Raw genomic sequence first — 15,602 nt, 5'->3', positions numbered from 1 at the left:
CAGCGGTGCTAATATACAGCCTTGTCTAACCCCTCTCAGTATGGAAAATGTATCTGAGCATTCTCCTTGTTGGCCAAACCTCACTCTAGCACCTGCATCCTTATATAGTTCTTTTATAAAGGTGATGATTTGATCATCGATGCCAATGTCATGAAGTGTTATCCAGAGGAGCCCGTGGTCGACGCAGTCAAATGCGGAACTTAAATCAACAAAAGTGATATAAAGTTTTCCGCATTTGGCCTGGGTTTATTTGGAGATGAGTAGAGACAGGTTTAGACATTGTTCAATCGTCCCTTTCCCTGTTCTAAACCCAAACTGCAGCTTAGAAATAACGTGATGATCCTCCACCCAGGATTGAATTCTGTTCAGAATTATTCTGCCGGCCACTTTCATGAAGGCATCCAGAAGAGAAATTGGCCTGTAACAGGTGGGGTCATTTCTATTGCCTTTCTTGAAGACTGGGACCACGATAGCATCAGGCCAAGTAGAAATGAACCCACACTGGTTGGCTTTATTTAAAACATTCGTAAGCAAGGGGGCCCACAGATCCAACTCTGCCTTATAAACATCGATCGGGATGCAATCAGGGCCTGGTGCCTTGCCTGATGCACTTTCTTTAATGGCCACGAGTACCTCATGACAGCTGAACGTTATATCCATTGGAAATGGATTGCAACAAATAGAATCACTGGGGGTGGCAGTAGGTACGCTTGATGTAGGTAAATTCACCACAGCTATCGATTTATTGTACAGTTGACTGAAGTGAGTGACCCATGTATCACCTGTTATTGCAACATCTATGGAATTTTCGCCCGTGTTTTGCAGAAATGAGGATTTGACCACTTTCCAGAAAGCGGTATTGTCTCTTAGGCGTGAAGCCTCAATCAAGGACGCCCAAGCCTCTTTTTTCAAAGCAGATTTTCTCGCCTTAATGGACAGTTTAAATGACCTTTTAGCTTGGCGGATTGTATCTGGGTTTTTAGGTGTACCCTGCAGGGCTTTTTTAAGGTTTTTTAAAGCTTTAGTACAGTCACTATCAAACCATCCTTGCGATTTGTTAGTACCGCGTCTAGGTGCTCTAAACAGAAGATTCTTTATTGCTAGTTGGATCTTCGAGAATGCGGTCAATACATCATTAGGGTCCTCATTATCTCCCAAGCACCGCAAGATGTCGCCAAAAGAAGATGATATTAAGTTTTTCAGAAACCCAGCGGGTTCTACCCTTTCCCATTTGATGACATAACCATTTCTTGCTGTCAAGTTAATCTTAGGGTTATAGGAACAAGTGCCCAATTCTCTGCTTAATGCCCCCCTGAGACTTGTCTAATTTAAGGATGTAGTTAGCAAAAGTGCAGCAGGTGCAGTGACACCGGGGGCCACTTGACCCCAATCCATGGCTGTTTTTTACTACCTAACCACAGGATGGGGCCTAATTTCCTTGCTTCCATTACCGCCCATGGCCATTGGTCTGATTGTGCGCTGCTGAAGTCTTGGGATCTTTCGCTTCACGTGGCTAAAAACACGTCCTTTCACCAGTGGCTACCAGCATAAGGTGCCCGGCAGAGGGTAATCCGCACCATGGCAGGCAACAGCAGATTTCAGACAGCAGGGACAGGGTGTTACCGGTGGGAAGAGGCAGACTGTTCCACCCCCTTGGCTTCCATCACAACACAAGGCGATTCCAAAACCATTTCCTGCAGCTCCTGTGACGCAGGGGTCCCCTAATCTGCCAGGGGGCACGCAACCCTTTGAGAGGGGCCACATTCAGACCAAGGCCAATTAATAGCTGTGAGGTATGGGAGACAGGAGGGGTTATCAGTTATGAGTTATGCCACTGACCTTGTCATAGCTCTGCAAAAACTAACATGAATTCAGCACAGAGATGGCACTGTTGAATATTTTGAAATAAACGAGGGCAACGAGAATGGAGAAGTCTGCGAAGTTAAACAGCTATTTTGGTCCCGTTACAGATTGGAAGTAATCAAGCATGAAGGCGCCTTCTTTAATTAAGTGTTAATGAGAGCCCCTGTCAAGGACGACATCTTTAGCCAAAAAACGCTTTGCATTGTGTGACTAGTTTAGTTCATCCATATAATATGTGCTTTCAAGCAATGCAAGCAGCCTGTCTGTTTTTGGCTAAAGATTTCACGCGGGCTATGTGTCCAGCTGACAGTTGTGTTTGATGAACCTGCATTGTAGTGTTCCTGTATCAGGCTCAATGGTGGTTCGAGGGAGGACATAGCCCCAGGGGCTCACTGCACACCAATGAGCTCTTCTCTGCGGATTTCAAGCTGAAAGCAACGAAAGGTGGGGGTAGGTTAATTGCAGCCATTTGTCCTGACACCAGCTACTCTTCACTTCCTCCAGAAAGGAATGCGAATTAATCCTACTTTAGATCTCTTCACCGTGACCTCCTTGGAAAAATATATACAGATATGCTATCACTGCGGAAGGAATCCTTATACTCCCTATTACAAACAAGCGCGTGTCTGCCTTGCAGTGTGAGTGCGCGGTGGGAGAGTGTAAGGCAGAGGAGACGCCATGCGCGCGCACATCACCAGTCCCTGCGCGCACATGGTTTGTCTCCCTTCGCTCACCAAAGCCACAACAATAGAGGCTTGCCAAGCGATGCAGCGCATGCGCTGCGTTCACTAGACGAGACCTAAAAACATAGCTGGTGGGAGATCTCAACATTTGAAATACACTGTCTAATAAAAATCTCATCATTACACGTTGAGACAGATTTCTGAAGACTGTAGAAAGTTATGGGAAGGAAGGCAGTTGTACACTAAACTGCAGTCTAGAATCTGTCTAATTTCTCTACTTGGAAGTTTGCTGTTCAGAATTCACTGCAGTAGTTAAGATTTCTGTTCTCCCTTATCAAATATTCTGAAGAGTTCATGTTAAAGTGCAAGGTTTATAAGAACACATTATGGCAACTCTTAATTTAAAATATACATATTGTCCTTCATCCTAGCAGCTGAATGTGGGTTTTGTGAACCAAATTGGCACATAATTCAAATCAAATTGAACTTTACATCTTTTAAGATACCATCTGTTCGGTGCTGTCAAACCTTTCCTATTCACTGCATTCGCCGAACACTGGTACAATAGATAAATGACTGGACTGGTACAGAAATGTAGTGCATAGTATTGCACACCCATGCAATAATGAGGAGAGGACATGCAGACATGCATCCACGTCATCTGCTACGCTGTGTGCAGGATCGCAGGGATTGAATAAAGTTAGTAGCATTTCACACTCATGCAGCCCAGTCCTTATTATATTGCAGCTCACTGTTTCGCTTCTAGTTTGTCCAGCATGCTGGCAGCCTGGGCATATGAGATGAGACACTACATTAGTGAGAAAGATGGTCCCTGCACAAAGGAGTGCTTCCTCATGCAAGCCTTGCCATGTGATAGTAATATCTCAAGTGAGGCCAGAGCAACACATACGTTCTGCACTCCTGTAATGCCACATGGTTGGCCTGGCTGATACTGCAAGTAGACAGATTGGTTTACAAGCATCACTATCATCGCTCAATGACGTAATGACCTGTGCACAAACCTCCTGATGCAAACAATGGTGCACTCCCCAAACGTTGCATTGCTTCACCACCTGTCACTAGTTCCACTATCACCGCCCAGCTGAAGTTACCATACACCTGCCGAGCCGCATGGTCCCAGATCTTGCACTGCCTTGCCAGAGACATGCTGGAGTTCCATCATGCCTCTCAGTGAAAATGTTGTTCCATTCCCTCTCAGGCACACCAGGCCTCCTCATCTCACCATGTACAGGTGGAATCCATTTGTGACCCTCTTCATGGCACTAACAAAATCTGTTGTTGTGCCACACAACGACCATGAGTTACACTGCTCAGATTGGGTGGCCTTTCTTAAACAACTGGGGGGGCTAGCAATCAGTTTCCCCCGTTCATCAAACTGACTGCAATTGTGGCGCCCCACTGGCACATCTGGATTGCCAGACTTATCAACTACTTTAAAGCCATAAGAGAAACTGACAGTGGTAAAGAGGTCAGTACTTCTACACTTCACCAGGGAAGAAATATTCTGAATATTCAGCAATCTTGTAAACACTGGTGCCGTCAATGAGTATGACAAGGCAGTTGTAAAACTTGACAAGCATTTGACCCACAAATGAACTCTGACTTCGTGTACTTCAAACTGCACCAGGCCCAAAAATTATTTGACAAATCCACCAAAGCTTTCTATGTATGGCTGTGTGAGCTCATCAACATATGCACCAACAATCACTCTCAGAAAGAGGTGAGGGCTCAACTAATCGAAAGTTGCAGATTCATTACTTCGAAGAGACACATACTCAGACAACCCAGGATTAAACTTGAGGACATCCTCACGTTAGTATGCTCACAAGAACTCTCCAATCAAAGGGCAGAGATGTTGGAGGTGGCCCTCACCGCGATCCTGACGAAGGTTGAGTCGAGGAGCCCCACACCCATCAAGGTAGAGCCAGTGGCAGGGCTTCAAGAGACAAAGCGTCTTGCACCCAGTCGGCGCAGAGGTTGGCCTCTGCACCGACCATTAAATACTGTATGTATTACAGATACACAATGCATGCACTGCAGGATTGCCCCACGCGGGCAAGACGTGCACCAACTGTCAATGATGGCCAAACCACTTTGTTTGCATTTGTAGAGGAGGCTGAAGTCTCCAGCCACATCAGGCTATAGACTTAGCCAGACATCAAGGAGTTCGAGCTGTGTCATCCACACCTGCTCCCACTACAACTGGATTGCATGACCGGGATCCCTGTGTCCGTCTAAATCTAAATAAAGATGACAATGTATTTCTTGTCTCTTGCGTGATTGGGAGGCATGACTTACAAGGGAGGCTGGAGTTCAATGCTGCATCAGGGTGAATGGCACACCCATATTGTCCCTAATTAACACAAGAGCTTTTGTCAACATGATGAGCAAGAAACAATTTGATGCCCTGCAACGCTCCCCTGCCTGCTCTCCACCTAAGCCAAGAAATTTGCTTTGGGGGGCGACTCACCTTCTATGGTTCTATAGGGATATTTGTATTATGCTCGCAATATTATTTTTATCTTGATTAAGAGGAGTAAGATAATTCTTATCCTTAATAATAGTAACAACAACGACAACAACAATTATATTCCCCATTATCATCATACTAATAACAAACATAATAAAAAGGTCTATTTTGATATTAATAGGCACTGACTAACCTCATAAGGTATGTCCTGTAAAATGGACCGACCTATCTGCCGCTGACATCTAAACTGTTTTTCTGCCTCTTTTGAAGTGATTTTGTGAGCTCGGCGGTAATGCTTCACAGCTGGTAAACATTCCCCTAATGGAAGGAAAGAATCTCCCAAACAACATGGCTGAGCTCCGCAGCTGGAGGATATTACTCCGTTCCCAGCTCACAGGAAATGAACAATTATTTAACGCTGACAGGTACACACTGAACGGACTATCTTTCTTCCTAGCCTTAACAATGATGTACAGCCGAGGTTCAGCGGTGACCTGGAGCCACGCTTCGAATGCATGCCAAGGGTGCAGCGATGGCCACTGAGAGCTTTCGAAAGGACTTGGGGGATAATGGCGGCCAAGAAAGCTGGAACCCCCAACAGGAAAGGAAAAACCATTCAGAGCACTTTCTGCTCACAGAGACCTGTAACTCCGAGGTCCCTGGTGAGATAGAGGGGAGGGGGTTCAACACACCTGTCAGTAATTGGGTAGCAACCGAAATGGGGCTAATAGACTCCGACTTAACACGAAAGCGGTGCTGTAGGCAGTAAATGTCTCACCGAACCGGATATCTAAACTTTACATGACTCGAGATTCCATAAAAGAGGAGACGAACACACAGGAATGTATTTTCTCTTCTGTGAAACTGCTCTCTCCTTTCACCTGGCGAAGTACTTTCTAGCTCTTTCCCACAACTGTAAATTATACATATCCCTTTGCAAATGGAAAGGTCTGCTCCTGTTGTATAGCAGGGATAGCTGTAGTGCTTCCACGTGTTTTCAGTCTCTTTGGAGACATTCTGGGAGCGGATGCTCGCCAGCTTCAATATTTTATTCCATCAGAATTCATATTAAAAGTGCACATTTAAGCTCAGAGGAATTACACATCAAACTTAACCTTAATAAAAAACAGAGGTGATGTTCGTGTGTAACCAAACACTCGGAGGCGATGATTTGCCCTGGCAAAGGAGTTGTGCCTTCCTCCATACTTCGACTCCAAGTTTAAAACTCTTGCAGACACAGAATGGGCAAAACCCTTTGATGCATCTGGGCGTTGGTGTTTAAATGAACATCTCTCTTTTGAGGCATAGATCAAATCTGTCACCCCCGCCCTCATGTTTCTGAATACTTAAAATCCTTTTTTTATTTCATTTTTTTATTTAGAAAAAGACCTGGTCGTAACAGAGAATAAATACAATTCCTCAAAACAATATGTCTTATGTTAAAAAAGCAATTATGATTTTGGATAAAATTCAGTTTGTAACACTAGTTAAAAAACAGCAGTACATAGAGAATAATAAAAAAGAAACACAGAAAGACAAATACATCATTTACAAGTATATACAGAATTATATACGGGGTGTTATCCATTCCGTAATTGGTCTCCAGATATTCTGCCCCCACTCCCTCATCACTCTACCTCTGCGTTTATAAAGGGCGTATTCGATATTATAGATTCCCAGGAGCCTTGTCAGCCACATCTGATAAGAGGGGGGTGATACGTCCTTCCACCCAGCAGCTAGCAACAGCCGGAAGACCGCTACTGCTTCCTTCTCCTTAATAAGGCCCAAGTTGCTATCATCTCCAATTACCATTAAGGTAGGGGATAGGTCAATCCTAAAACCTAGCAGCCCCTCCCAGAATTTTTCAATCTCCCACTAAATAACAGTTAGCTTATCACAGTAATAGAACATATGTAAAAGGTCAGCTGGTCCTTCCAAGCATCTAGGGCATTTGTCATCCCCTCTTTTCCCCCAATCAAACAGTTTAGCGGGAGTGAAATACAAGTTAAAAAGTGTTTTATAGTGTTGGGCTTTTAGGTTTGAAGACCCGAATACTTTATTTGATAACTGCAGGGATTTATATATATCCACATCTGGGTCAGCCAATTTTAGAGCCCAGGACTTATAATTCTTTTCTAGGTCATCATGCAAGCTGGCAATCAAACTACCATATATCATTTTAATTTTAGATCCACCTTTCATCAGATAGTCTATAATACTAATCTGGCCTCCTGAAATAATCCGGGGCCTGATGTTCTTCAATAAATCGGAGATTTGCAAATACTTAAAGGTCTGATTTGCTGGAATTCCGAATTTCTGCTGTATTTCCAAGAAGCTCAGGAGATTATCCGCTTCATAAATATCTCCTATTCTTTTAATCCCCTGTTGTTCCCACAGTGCCCTCTCAACCACCTTATAGCGCGTCTTCCTATAATATCGCCTATTATTTCTGCGTAGCAGAAGGCCGACTGCCTCTTTACCCAACAACAATTCATATGTAGATGGTATATCTTGGTTATCATAACGAGTGCCAAGTTTTTTTGTAGCTGGTTCGGATAGAATCGCCATCTGGCTCAGCAGACAGGCCCATTGATAAAATCTGATATTCCGCATCGCCAGCCCACCCCTTGATTGGGGCAGTGACAAAAATTTCCCTGAACATCTAATTTTGCCGTATTGCCATACAAAGTTTATGAAAACTAGGATAAGGACGCTGAAATGGGGTGGCAGAAGTTTCCAATACTTAGCTCCTAAGTTATGGAATTCCATGCCCCTACACCTTAGAACTCAAAAAAATCTATCCCAATTTAGGCGGGATCTTAAAACCTGGCTGTTCTAATGCCCAGCTGCACTATTCTGTTTCATCTCCCTTAGTTTGTACCCTGTATTCTTGATTGTCCAGCGCTAAGACGCCATTGGCATACAGGCGCTTTACAAAAACCCTCATTTCATTTCATTTCATTTCAATTGTTTTTAACATAATGTCGTCAATCAAATAAGGAATTGAATGAAAAAGATAGAGTATTTTAGGAAGCATAGTCATTTTAAGTACATTTACTCTCCCTATAATAGAAAGATGGAGAACATCAATTCTCTTAACCTCTGTATTTATTATTTTTACCATTGGATTGAAATTAATTTTTACAGTATCCGTGCTCACAGAGCTAACCCTAATTCCTAAATAGACTGCTGACTCCTGGTATCTTTGATCTGCCTTAAAGATGTTATTTGTGCAGATTATTTGCGTTTTATTTTCATTTAGAAGATACCTTGAGCCCTGACCAAACTCCTTTGCTATACCAGCAATCACTACCATGGCTTCCTCTGGTTCTGGTGTAATAATAGCCAGATCGTCTGCATAGGCTAACAGCTTTGTTTCATAGCCATTACAGACCACTGGTTTAATTTCTACGCAATTTATTAAAGATCGTACCAGCGGATCAATATACAACGCAAAAAGAATGGGTGAGCAGGGACACCCCTGTTGTGTCCCTCTTGAGATGCAGAATAACTCTGAAGAGCCTCCCATTAATTGGATCCTTGCTTTTGGCTCAGAATACTTTGCTCTAATTGCTCTCATAATTTTCGGGCCAAAACCCCTTCGGCCCAATATCCCCCACAAATAATTCCACGCAACACGATCAAAGGCCTTTTCGGCATCGAGGAGGATCATGGCCATCGATCCCCCCATGACAGCATGGACATCAAACAATGAGATGGCACATCTAATATGATCTGTGGTCCCCCGACCCGGAATAAATCCATGCTGCCACGGAGAAACCAGACGACCAATGACCCCCCCCAGCCTCTTGGCCAAGACCTTTGCGTATATCTTGGTGTCCGAATTTATGAGGGATATTGGGCGGTAAGAGCCAGGTTTCTCTTTAGGTTTCCCCTTTTTATGAAATACAATAATGTTAGTCTCGTCCCACGAATGTGGAACCTTACCAGAAAATACAATACCATTAAATAAGTCCAACAAAATGGGAGCAATTTCTTTCTGTAGGGTTTTATACAATTCCAGGGGGATTTTATCTGGCCCTGAGGCCTTTCCAGGCGCCAGCTCCTGGAGTGCCTCTATTAATTCTTTTGAATCTATGTCTTTATCGAGCCAAATTTTTTCCATCTCTACCAGCTGGGGGCCATCATCCCTAAATTCGAGCTCCGAGCTATCAGTTTGTATCTCTTCAGTATATAACTTCTGATAGAAGTTTCTGAAGACCTTTAAGATATCTTCTGGCTCTGTATAATTCTGAGCACCCTCTTCTATCTCAGTAATTATATTTCAATTAAAGCCCTGTATTATTTTCAGCGCTAAAAGTTTCCCTGCCTGTTTCCTTGTCGCATAAAGTCTACCCCTATAAGTCTGATAATCATCTGCCGCTTTTTGTGCTATCACCCTCCATAGCTCCGCTTTTAAAGACGTAATCTTTTGCCAGCTCCCAGCAGCATCATTTCCCTGAATAATATCTTCAATGTGGCGTTCTTCACTCTCCACCAACTGAGTAGTTAATCTCTCATTGTCCTGACGCTCCTTTTTCTTAAGACTTGCAGCGAAGCTTATAGTTTCCCCTCTGAGGGCGGCCTTAAATGCATCCCAGACATTATTTCTGCTAGCACTATACCGATTCATATCGAAATATTCTGTTGTCCATTTCCTTAGATGATATATGAATAGTGGATTAGCTAAGAGCCTTTTTTCAAAAGATCACTTAGAGTGAGTCCTGGAAGAAATGCCTGTATCATATTGCAAAATAAGTGGATTGTGATCAGACAAAAGCTTAGGTCGTTTTTTAATCGCAACCCTGTTCAACTCAGTTGACGTTATAAAAAAGTAATCCAATTTGGTGTATTTTTTATATGGACAGGAGAAATAAGTATAGCCTTCTTTATTCGGCTCCTTATTTCCCCAAACATCCACCAGCCCATGCGATTTCAACAATGAGCTTAGGGCCCGATATACCTTGGGTTTACGGCCACCATAAATCGTATTATTCGTTAAATCAGCAGAGATATTAAGATCTCCGCATAAAATTAATGGGGTTGGCCAATTTGCTAACTCTAACTCCATCAAATTAAGTACGTCGCGATCGTCTAAATTTGAGCCATAAATTGTACAGACTGTACCTCCCGATTCCAATTCCACCAGAGCCCATCTCCCTAGTTTATCTGACATCTGGCGCCTAGCTTTCACTCCATTGGATTTGGCCAAAATAGCTACACCTCTGATCCTTGAAGTCTGCGTAGAACAGAAGATCATATCCCCTAAGATTGAGTAGATGTTGTTTAGACCATGGAAGATGGGTCTCGTGTAGGCATATAACATCCATTTGATTCGACCTGACAAAAAACCCTAAATTTTGCCTCTTCCTCCAGTCGTTCATGCCCCCTATATTGATTGTACACATTTTAAGCATCTTTCAGTTCTAGTTCATTTCCTGCTATTTTACCAAAATATATCATAATTATCTCTAAATCATAGACATAGATAAAGACTTCTCTGTTTGACATACATACCAGGAATTTTTCATTTTTCCCCCCTTTTTTGTTCTCCCTCCCCTCCCTTTCCCCCCAAACCCCCCTCCCCTCCTAATCCCCCCAACACACCCCTCCCACTCCCTACAACCCCTACTCTACTGCGGCACTCAGACCTTGGTCTGGGCATGTGATGCGCACACCAGCAGCAAGCTAAAAGCACAAAAATGCCTTCCTTTTATTTTTAATTCTCGAGCCCCCAAATCCCATTCTAACTACTACTTCATAGTAAACAAATCAACCGCCACCCGTGCCTACCTACTCACCCCCAGCCCTGTGTCCCACCAATAGTTATAGCCCTAAAATTCCCCCTGCGACTTAAGATAGTTCAACATGACCCTTTCAACTTATACTATTCCTATTTATTTACAGTCTCTAAATAGTCCTTCGCTTTAATCTCTGAAGAGAAATAATGTGTCAGTCCATTATGAACCACTTTAAGTTGAGCCGGGTTGATAAGGTAAACTTGGAAATTTTTATCTTAAAAAGGTTTTATTAGCTGCCTCAGTCTCCAGCGTCTCTCCACTGGTGAGTGGTAAAAGTCGGGGCGAACGAAAAATGAGATTCCCTCGGTTGACCTCCTAGCTTCTGGCCTAGCTTTCTCTGAGATAGCTTGTCTTAGGAGAAAATTACCCAGAAAGATTAAAATCGCCCTGGGTTTATCTCCTTCCTATGCCTGCACTCGCAATTTAAACGGAGTTCTATGGGCCCGTTGAATCTCCGTCCCCCAGTTCCACTCACTCAACTCAGGGAAGGCAGATTTGAAAAGGTTGACTATAAATGATCTTGTATCTTGCCCTTCAGCCCCTTCCGGGACACCCAAAACTCTGAGGTTATTCCTCCTCTGTCAATTCTCGGATTCTTCCAACTTCCATTCAATGTCACTAATTTGCGAGGTATGCGATTCGGACTGGGTAAAGGCATTAGAGGCTTCCGCTTCAGTAGTAACAATTCTCTCCTCCAAGTTTGTCACTCTTTCTCTTATGTCGGTGCAGGCCTTGGAAAGTTTCCTCGCTGTCCCTTGAATTTTCCTCATCGTAGCCTGGGCTTTCCTACTGTCCTGGCGCGTCTCCTCCCTATGGGAGAGGATAGCCTGATGTATTACTTCAAGCGTCAGAGTATCACCACTGGTTTGTGGCTGGGATTTATCCGATCATTGAACTGACAGGGGAGTGTTTGATGAATAGTCCCACTTAAGGTCTCTCTTCCCAGACCCCTGGCCAGTGACTGAATTATATTTCTTAGCAGTCATGGGAAGATCCCCTTCAATTTCTTCTTCTAGATCAGAATCAAGATTGCTTGTTCCTGGGGAAGAGCTCTGATCTGACCATTCCCCCACATCCGAAATTGAGAAAAAGCAGTCACTAGGCTCCTTATCCCCCTTAGACGTTCCTTTGTCAGTGAGCACCAGATCCATAGCCCGAGTCATACCATTTATTTTTTTCTCTACGGCCAACAAGTGGTTACCCTCATTATCAGTAGTTTCATTACACACCGAATTTTCTTTCCCCATGCATTCCTCCACAATCAGGACACCAGGTTGAGTGGCAGGTAAAAGGTCTGATGGGAGACCTACTTCCTTAGATTTGGCTCCTAAGTTATCCCCATCATTAGCATTATGCAACAAAGACTGTGCACCGTCCCCATCTGCAGCCTGTCTTTCAACAGCCAATACTATTGATGTTATTTCAGCTGGAACCCCTGGGGGATCAGGCACATTCGGGCTCACCTGAGTTACTTCATTTCTTTTTGTCAACCCCTTCTCCGTCTGAAACTGCGCTCGCGGGTTTTTCCCGCGTATAAGCATCTCTGCAATGGAGGCGGATGGTGCTCGGTTCTTTGATGACATCTCTTTCTTCGTTTGCCTCGCCGGACCAGGTGAGGGAGTTTGGTCCGACCTAGTCACCGCCCGTTCCTGCTGCTCCTGGGCCAAGAGCGCTGAGGCCATCTGCACTTCTCCACGGGCTTTCTGAGCTTTCTGTGTTGTCGCGGCTCTCCTTGCATCCGTAGATTTCACATTAATCCTCAGAGCCAGATTCTTGGGCGCCGCGTTCTTCGGAGCCATTCCTTCTCGAGACAAACGCTCCCAGCGGCCGGATGAATCAGCTGCCACAGGTAACGTAGGACTGCCCTCTCGATGAAGCGTCGTCCGGTACTGCACTGACACAGCGTGCTGAAGATACTTTGTGACCTCAACATAGAGCCCATGGAGGGGGGTAAAAATCTTTAAGACTTTTTTAATCTGATCAGGGATGATTCATGACGGTTCGTGATGGTTGAAGATAGGTTAGGGAGCTCTTTGTCCTTAAACTACCTAGCTCATAGCTTGCTGCTGCCGCTATCGACCTCTACGTGGTCGCCATCTTGCCTCGGTCGTGGACTCCTCTCGAATAATTAAAATCCTTGGGAGAGAGCTTGCTTTTGTGCTGCGGAATCTACTTCTTCAATTGGTTTCTGTGTCCATGCTCTCAGAATTCGAATATTTACACATTAGTTGGGCCTGTGGAACTGTGCACTTAAAACAACTGTAGTGCATCCAGAACTTTGCCTACACAAGCTCTCTCCTGCCTAAAGAAATTTGAACATGTGTCCAATGCCCTAAAACAGCTTACATTTAAAATTGTATGGCAAGACCGGAGGCTCCTGTTATGCTTTCTTATCTTGCTTTAATTTTTAACAGCAGCCAAGATAAGTTAAACTACAGTTCCCAGGGGCCCAGAGAAAACAACTGGCTAATGGGAACACAAAAAAACCCGAAACCATTAACCAATCAGGCCATATCCACTTATATAAGATCACAACTGACTGCAGAGCTTCCTCTTTTCTTGCTGCTCCACAGTCAGATAAGTAGACCAAAGTCGTTGCTCTGTGATTATTTGCATATTTGTATTTGCTCGTATTGTTTACATTTGCCTTTTAAATAGTTTACAGGCTTAGGTGTGTGCGGAGCTTTCCGCTTTCTGCGTAGCGCATTTCGCGGCTGCAGTCTTTCCATTTTCCCCTTCCACCCCCTGCGCTCAGTCGGTTGCTTTTTACCGCTGCGCAGTGCTTCCAGTCTACCTCGAGCGCGTCCTCTCAGCATGATTCCCGCTGTACGCTCTGGTGTTTTCTTGCCGCTGTTACCTGAAGCGGGTTACTACGTCGGGGCACCGCTGCTTAAGCAATTTTCTCGTCAGCTGCGGGGGTTGCTTCCCGCTGTGCCTTAACAGTCCCTCTTTCACGTTGGCCAACTCGGAGGCTTCCGGTGGCTGTCTCATCTTCACCGGAGCTCTCTTCACACAGTATTTGTCACGCCCTGCAGGGGAGTGTCTTTCTTGTGGTTCTGCCTTTCATTCTGTTAACCCTTCCCTCACTGGGTTTGGCTGTAATTTTCTCCAGCATGGAATTGGATAGTTCCCCTGGCTCAGACGAGCAGCAGGGGGAAGGCGAGTCCTTCAAAAATGACCTGAACAAGTTTATTAATTCTTCTGTGGAGTCTGCAGTGGAAACATCCATGCAACGCTTTTCTAAAGGCATGGAGAATTCCATGTTAAGCTTATTGTCCAAAGCACTGGCCCATTCTGCGGGGGATAGCAGAAAGAAAAAGGTGTTTTCCTCTGCTTCTGCACCAATTACCAATACTGCGTCACGCCTGACCAGCGAGGTTTCCACGCATGTGATTGAGTACTTGGTGCCTCCCAGGCCTCCTGCTAAGGAGGGGTTATTAAGCTCTGAGGGTAAACGTAAATCTAAATTGAAACATGGAGTGGTTCCTAAAAGTTGGTTATTTCCACCATTATGGACACTGATGATGATATGGATGGCGCAGATGATTTATTTGATTTATTTGATGTTTATGATCCCCCTCCCCTCCCGCTAAGAAGTCCAAAGTAGATTATTTCACTTTTGAGCCTGTCTTAGATTCTGAAGGGGTTCCCATGTTCGACCCTGCTTCCATTCGTCACCGGAATTCCACTGAGTGGTTTCCTGCCTCACATGTGGGTGACTATATCTCTGCCAGGCTGCGTCTTCCATTAGAAACTACTACTAGAGCCAGGCTGAAATCTTTATGTCCGAAACCTTCTTTGGCTGAGAAAATCGCCATTGTCCCTGTTATTGATCAACCCTTACTTACCTTCTTTTCCAACTTTGGCAAGGACCCACGCAAAGGTGTGGACAAGGCCTGGTCTACCTGCCAGGATAAATGACTTGACATTGTGGGTCCTTTGGCTTGCATTTTTTATTTGGCCGAAGTCGCTCGCCTTGAAGGTTCAGAGTTGTCGGCTGATGTTATCTCCCTTTTAGGTCCAAGGAGCCTTTTGTCTCTTGGGTTATGCCAATGCTGCGATCACCCACGAGCTGCGCAAAGGCCTGTTAATTAAACTTGATCCCAAATTGGCCAATTTAGCTTCTCAAGACCCTGGCATTAAAGCAAATGGTCTTCTTTTTGGTGATTCTTTGATAAAGGACCTCAGTAGATTTGTTTCTACTTTGGCCTCTTTAGATAAGGCCCAACAGTCGATTAAAAAAGTATTTTTGTATGGACCGGCAGAGGAAGGGGTCGATCTTCCGGCCGTTCATATCCCAACCAAGGCTCCAGAGGTTCCTTCAACTCTAATACACAAGACTACAAACCCCAGTTCTATCCACAGAGGGCTTGTGGCTACAGAGGTCGAGGCCAAAGGAAATTCAGAAACAACAACCAACAAGGTAGGTTATGTTCCTCCCTCTCCAGTCGGAGGTCGTTTAAGGTGTTTTCTCCAAAAGTGGCAGTCTCTCACTGCAGATCCATGGGTCCTCGGGACAGTCCAAGGCTATCTTATAGAGCTTTACGAACTGCCTTCCCAAGTTGTGTTCCCTCCTCCTCTGGTGTTTTTGGACAAAATGTCACAGCTCATTTCCTTGGAGGTCCAAAGCCTTCTTCGAAAACAGGCTATTCTTGTCGCCCCTTTTGCTCGTACAGGTTTTCTCAGTTCCCTCTTCCTGGTGCAGAAAAAGAGCAAAAATATGCGTCCAGTGATAAACTTAAAGTGGTTCATCCAAGTCGTGGT

Source organism: Lissotriton helveticus, chromosome 10, assembly GCF_964261635.1.
Source record: "Lissotriton helveticus chromosome 10, aLisHel1.1, whole genome shotgun sequence".
NCBI lineage: Eukaryota > Metazoa > Chordata > Amphibia > Caudata > Salamandridae > Lissotriton > Lissotriton helveticus.
The sequence above is the reverse complement of the archived record's forward strand: the minus strand, read 5'-3'. Positions refer to the sequence as shown.